General features: G+C 38.3%; 1 long non-coding RNA gene across 1 annotated transcript; it reads right to left on the minus strand.

Annotated features, from left to right (window-relative positions):
- Nucleotides 1–388: 388 nt before the first annotated feature.
- Nucleotides 389–4,024, minus strand: LOC136244763 (uncharacterized). Its single transcript, XR_010695570.1, has 3 exons — nucleotides 3,947–4,024; nucleotides 3,816–3,899; nucleotides 389–581 (listed from the first exon to the last, which is right to left on the minus strand). It is a non-coding gene; the product is annotated as an uncharacterized lncRNA (long non-coding RNA).
- Nucleotides 4,025–7,148: the final 3,124 nt, after the last annotated feature.

Raw genomic sequence — 7,148 nt, forward strand, 5'->3', positions numbered from 1 at the left:
CAAGTAAAAGTTGCTCATGGTAAACAGGTTTTAAGTACATTTTAACTATGCTAGTTGAGACAAGTGGCTGGTACTACATAGAAACCTAAACCTCAGTTTACTGTTGGGCATGGCCTAAAACCTGTCAGTATATTATGGGCATGGCTTGTAGTCACCGCTAAACCATCAACACATAACTTAATTAAAATGCCTCCCCCACATCATTATACTACACAGCACAGTGGAGATTAACATCCGATTTGATTTAATCAGATTTGATTTAATCAGCAAGTAGCCAATATCAGACTGATACTGATACCAATTATTGAACACTAGCTCTTACAGTTTCTCTCACCTTGTAGAAAAGCTGTATGGATTCCTTTAACAACGTGGAAACTGGTTAAAAATGCAAATTTAAATGCATTATGCAAATGCAAATGTTATTTCAATGCAAATACAATTAACGCAAATACATGCAAATACAATTAACGATATTCATGCAAATGTTATTTCGTGAATTGTGAGACAGTGTAGCTGGCCAGGGCACTCCATAAAGCAGTAATCACATGATGACAGCTGGTGTTGTTTCCCTGTGAAGTTACCTGAGTATTGACAAGGTAATGAAGTTAGCACATGAATATCGTTAATTGTATCAACAATAGTAGCCTGGCAGTCTGATAGAGCTGGTTCATTCAATATTTCAAAGCCCTTATCATTTTAATTTTTTAATTTTTATTATGCATGGCCACAAACATGATATCCCATTAGCTTTGTAAGACTTTTACAGTGGAACCTGTGTTACGGTCACCTGCTGGATTAAGCAGTCACCTCTGCATAACGGTCATGCATGCCATGGACACGAGGTCCCAAATATTTTCCCATACAAATTGTATGCATTGTTGCCTGCATTAAGCTATGCGTATAACGACCAATCAAGAATTCGCCTATGAATCACTGTATATATGAATAAAAAATTGGAAAATTTAAAATGGGAATAGGGATCGTTGAAAAAAGCCACAAAACAAGAAGGGATCGCTGGGGTGGTAATGTAAACCACAAATCCCTATTTTGACTCTTTGTCATAAATCTTTAGTTACATGCTCTGTTGTTTTGAAGTGAGTCAAAATAGGGATTTGTGGTTTACATTACCACCCCAGCGATCCCTTCTTGTTTTGTGGCTTTTTTCAGCGATCCCTATTCCCATTTTAAATTTCCAATTTTTTATTCATCTAGTTTGTGTACTTTTTGTTAATCCAGTAATGGATTATGAAGAAGACTGTTGTGAATACTATAATTTTGCATTCTGCATAGTAACACCGTCAACATTTCAGTACACACATGAAACTGATCAAATTGCAATGTGCATACAGACTGACAGTCTCCCAATATGAGCTACAATTTACATTACTGGTGCCTTTAATAGCTGTCAAATTCAGTGCAAGGATTGTTGTTATACACTTGACTGCATTATTAGAGTATTTACATGACTGCTCTATTAGAGTATTTAATCTGGATAACCTGCCCACGTACAATAATCATGGAGTGAAAAATACCACCTTGCAACAAAGTCATCAGCCCAGATTAAGCTTCCTGGCCTATACCGAGTTTAATAAAGACGGATTCTATTAGCCACAAGTAGCGAACACCAAAAAACTCAACTCTGAATGTGATCTTGTATGGCTTCTCGAGCTTCATGGCATTTTGGCAAGAAGAAACGGCCCAGTTTGGGCTGTTTCCATCCGAAAACAAAATCAAAAATAGGTCATGGACACGTACAATGATCCATTCAGCAAGCCTTGCTACTTTTTATCCCAGGATACTCCTTGTAAACTTCGCTATGCCTGTGAAAGAATAATAATAATATTATGAATAATATGAACAAACGGGGCATATTTCAGTTTTGTCTGAAATACACATACTGTTTCCTTGTCACTTGATACTTACTAGTGGACCTATACTTGTTGCAAAGAACCACCAGAGGGTTGTTTTGAGTTGAAGGATGCTTTTCAAGTGTGCGTTCTATTAGGATTTTTGCAAAAAACATGGGCGATCCCTATTATGAACCCACTATCATGGTTCATGATACATAACTTTCTCCTTCGTATAGCAGCCACTACCTTTTATGGTGGCTTGTTAAGCCAACTGTCTAGCACCACAGCACCTTTTCAATTAATGCACAATTATTACATTCCTGTCTTTTAATGAATACTATATAATCTATCAGGCTTCATTGCTTAAATATATTCAATAGCTATAACCAACATTCATAACAAGCTCACCTTGTCCTTTCTGTACTAAAATATTACTGCATTGCGGTTGGCGCGAGCCTCTTAATAATAATCACTCATTTATAATGGCTATAGCCACTAAAATGCTGCTGACCACCTTGTACAGGTTTTCTCTATAACAGCCACCTGTATATAAAGGCCAGATATATCTGGTCCCAAGGTGACCATCATAGACAGGTTCTACTGTATTTGATTACTTCATTGCTAGTGCAATTGAAAGAATGGTAAAGTTCTGTTTCTTGTCCACCATTGTTACAATATTGTAAGACACAATAAAGAGATTACCACTACTTAAATGTGTTAACAACTTGAATAAGTGAAGGAAGAATGTGCTTAGTGACTGCTATGTGTAAGCAGTTCTGACATACAACAGCACAATAATATAGAGAACATTCGAAAGCAATCATACAACAACACAACCACACTGAGGTTTGGCGAACAAGGTCAATCCTTTACCGAAGGAGAATGTTTGCCGATCAGACTCTGGTCAGTTATCCATTTCAAGTTGAACCATTACATGGTGACAGAGAGAAGCATCATTAGTAAGGAAAAGATGCAGCAAAAAACAAACCAAAAAGCATACTAGTCCTCAGGCATCATGTAACCACAAGGTGACCCTTGTAGAGAACCGTAAAAACTAATATTGCAAAACTACCTGTAACTACTGTATACAAAAATAAAAATACTACTACATATCTAGTTGGTACAACACTCTTTACAGTTTCTTGCTAGAAATATTCTGTGAGAGGCAGAAATACTGGCAGAAGCAACAACATCTCAACAATTTCTTGATATAAACAATATAACACTCACGTAGTCTCACACAGCCAGACCCGACAAAAGATGAAGTGGTGACATCAGGAAGTTTGGCTCAAAAATGGAAGTTTGAGGCCAGCTGCACATGATTAGTCCAGCTGCACATGATTAGTCCAGCTGCACATGATTAGTCCAGCTGCACATGATTAGTCCAGCTGCACATGATTAGTCCAGCTGCACATGATTAGTCCAGCTGCACATGATTAGTCCAGCTGCACATGATTAGTCCAGCTGCAATTATTTCAACTTGTAGCTCATTGATTAAAGGCTTTTCTGTTGCTGTTTTTTCACTTTTGTAGGTTTTGAGGCATTTCTGCTTAAAGGAGTCATCACAGACTGTCTATGCTGCATATACTGTATTCATGACAGGTGTACTGGAACATTAGAACTTTAGTATGCATACAGAACTTCTTTAATAAAATTGTTTTAAAGCTCTGTATTAATTCTAAAGAGTGATTTATAGTTAAAGCCTTATTGTGCGTTACTAGTCAGACCTAGTCCATGCCAAATAAAAGTACTGATCTCGCTCAGAACCATGCACACATTTAACCTCCAACTTTGCCATTGTTTTGACGAGGTGCAGCTGGGCCAAATCCGAGGCCAAATCTCCGCAAACTTCTTTATAATTATGCTGGCTGAGCGAGACTAGCGTATCCGTAACAAAATTGTACGAACAAAACTACAGATGTACTAACCCCAGGTACCCGAGGTTAGTATATAAAGTGGTCTGACCATTCTACTAACGAGGAGAGGCTACATCCTCTGTCGTTCGAACACTTCGAGGTTATTCCGTTGCCTGTACATCCATAGTCGCCGCTGCAAAATAGAAAACATAACAAAAGTTACAGGATTAAAGGTCATACCAGTGCCACTGTGAGACAGACCATGCAGACTACACACAGTCCGTCCGTACGGTAATTAATCGCTCAGTGCTTGTGCACATGCGCATAACTACAAGTGCATTAATTAATAAGAATTGGTCATGCTCGTCCTTGTGTTCGCCGAATGGACTGTCATCAGCTACTCAGTATCTACGAGTGATTGGTAACGCAGTCACGTAAGTACGGTTTAATCTATTTCGCGGACTGGACTCACGGACTCAGCTTTTAAACAATAATGTAGGCGTTATCCTTCTCTTGCAGTCTGAAGACACTACTATCGAGCTACAGCTGCTGGTACTGCTGTTCTATACAATTCATGAAACTAGCGCGAGCAGTAATTTATTAGAATACAATTACGTGCACGTATTAGCATGACTCCTTACCAGCAAACCTAAAGGATTATGTACAATTTGATGGTTTTTAAGAGAGTGTGCGAACCTACCTTTTATCTGTCTTGTAACAAAGTAGTTAATTTTGTGTTATTGTGTTCGCTTACATATAATGTATGACATATTTTGTCTAATATTGTGTTTGTGTATATATCGTACTTTGTGTGGGAGGATCAAAGCGATGCCGCCATCGTATTCTCCATACAGTACTAATCAACTGCATAACTGTACTATATGAGTCATACAGTACAGTTATGCGCTTAATTGGGCAAATACAGTACAGTTAGCTATGCGGAGAATTTGTTTAGGAATGTTACATAAACAACACACTGTAAATCGCTAAAACCAGCCAAACTAATCCTACGAGTTCGTTCTACGGCTAGGAATAGATTGTATAAATACTTACTGACTGTCTAAGCACGAAGCTTTTTAAACACGACTCCACTAAGGCAGCATGATTGATCACGTGCGTGACATTGTAAATTGCTAAAACTAGCCAAACTAATCCTATTGGTTCATTCTACGACTAGAAATAGATTAGTTAAACACTTACTGATATCCTTATCGCCGAAAATCGCAGCAGTTTGAGTACTAGAGAAAATTGCTCTGAGCCAGATTCCCAGAAAGTACAATATCACGCTTAAAGCACCACCTTGCTTATGTGTATTAAAAATACAGTACTTGGGGGGTTCTCGAGGCGAATACAGCACTCGGCTTCATCTCGTGCTGTATTAGCCTCTCGACACACCCCCTTGTACTGTATTTCCATACACACGCGTGGCAGTGCTTTAACTCTAACATATGTATGCATGCATGATGTATATGTATGACTGTATGTATGTATGTGTGTAACTAGCTCCGATCAGGGAAGAATGGCCATGCCGACTGTCAGGAACTTTATAAATCAATCAATCAATCATGATATAGCGTGGTAGAGGCTATTGTTGTAGCATGGATCTCACCGCCAGGCAAGGTGATGAGGCTATGCAAATAAACTGGTTCATTTTATAGCCCTGGCTAATACTAGTGCTAAGTACTGAAGCAACAAAGCAAAATATCTATGCTACAACTATAGCCTTTATCACTGCTAGTACATGTGTATTGTTAAGTGTATTCTAATAAATTAGCTAGTGCTTGTTTCATGACTGGTAAGGAAGAGCAGTGACAGCATGTGGTTGTAGCTGAATAGTGGTGTCTCCAGTGTTGCATGAGAAGAATAACACCTGGATTATTGTTAAAAGTTGTTTCCAGCTGAGTCCGTGAGTCCAGTCCACAAAATACATTAGGCTTGTATGAACACTAAATGTGTAGGAAATATTCTTTTCACCATGTTTCATCAGTGTACGTAGTTGACATTGACTTGTGTCATAGCATGTATTAGTCTCACACAACTAGACCACTATTTCAGCACTGGGGCTTATCAATTGGAGATTGTAAGCACCCATGCTGTAAAGGGTCTGGTACACTTCCGTAGGCCAGCTGTGAAAGCACTTCGAGACTGTTGACAGATTCAAACACATTTTAAGTCACCAGTGCTTATAATTAGAGACGTCCATTTCTCTCATCAAGATGGAATGCTGTGGATTGTGTTGAAAGCCAGTACCTTTGAGTAAATACTGAAGACTGCTTCATGGAGGGACCTGCAATAAAGAGGTAGCTATCCTAAACCTTTTGATTTCTGCCACATGGCCAGGGCATTCGTTAAGACCATCGTTTGAGCTGAGCAGAGAGAGAACATTTATTTGTTCAACTTCAAAGGAATGTGTCAGAAACTGCGCAAGTAATGAAACAAACATCAGATAGACATGACACAGATTTAATAAGTTGGGCTAATATATCTTGGATAACAGAGAGGTTATTTTTAGTGTTGCACCGATATGCATTTTTTCACATTTACCGATACCGATTATTTGCCTATTCCTGTAACCGATATGCCGATATTTACCGATATTCTTCAATTCTTTAGAACAGAGGAGGAGGAGCAGAAAATCACCTAAAGTTTATGTGTATAAACTGCATTTTGTAATGATAATGTAATCAATGTAATTAATTGCGTGACTTTTACAATGTTTTCTATACTTTTTCCACTGACCCCTTTCATGGAAAAGAAAGCCAAGTAGTTATAAAACACCTAAGTCAGCTTATCAAACAGTGTTTTTAGTGGGACTCCAGACCCTTTGTGAAGAGTGATCAACTAATTGCGTGGGCGGCCGATAAATATACACAGCCTACTATAGTCTTGCAACCATACTTGTGCAAACAAACAAGCCAAAACAGTTGCAGCAAACCACTTACTACTACATTCACCACCTTTACTTTTACTTGTTCATTGCTGTTATTAACGATTGATTGTGGTTTTGGGTTAATCGGCAAATTATTTCCGCTTTGTAGCTGATACCGATACTTGTAAAATTAGCTAATATCGGCTTTTACCGATACTTCAACCGATTATCTGTGCAACACTAGTTATTTTATAGAAATGTGATTATTATTGTTGATTATGTACCTTAATGCACAGGTTACTAGCCAGCCAACAGCACTTCACCGATGTTTTTCATGGATGAAAATCATGACTTGTTTAGTAGCTCAGATGTTGTTGATGTTAGCTCAGATGGTATTAGCAGCTATTCTAGTGATTATTCCTCTGTTGGTGATGTTTCTGAGTTTACTGAAGAAGACGATGATGATTATGACTTGAATGATTTTGTAGATATCCAGGATGATGAAAGTTGTGGCGAATTACTGTGTGATTCTATTTGCCAACAAGTGTCTTTGCCTGCTTTTTAATACTTAAG

Source organism: Dysidea avara, chromosome 14 (assembly GCF_963678975.1).
Source record: "Dysidea avara chromosome 14, odDysAvar1.4, whole genome shotgun sequence".
NCBI lineage: Eukaryota > Metazoa > Porifera > Demospongiae > Dictyoceratida > Dysideidae > Dysidea > Dysidea avara.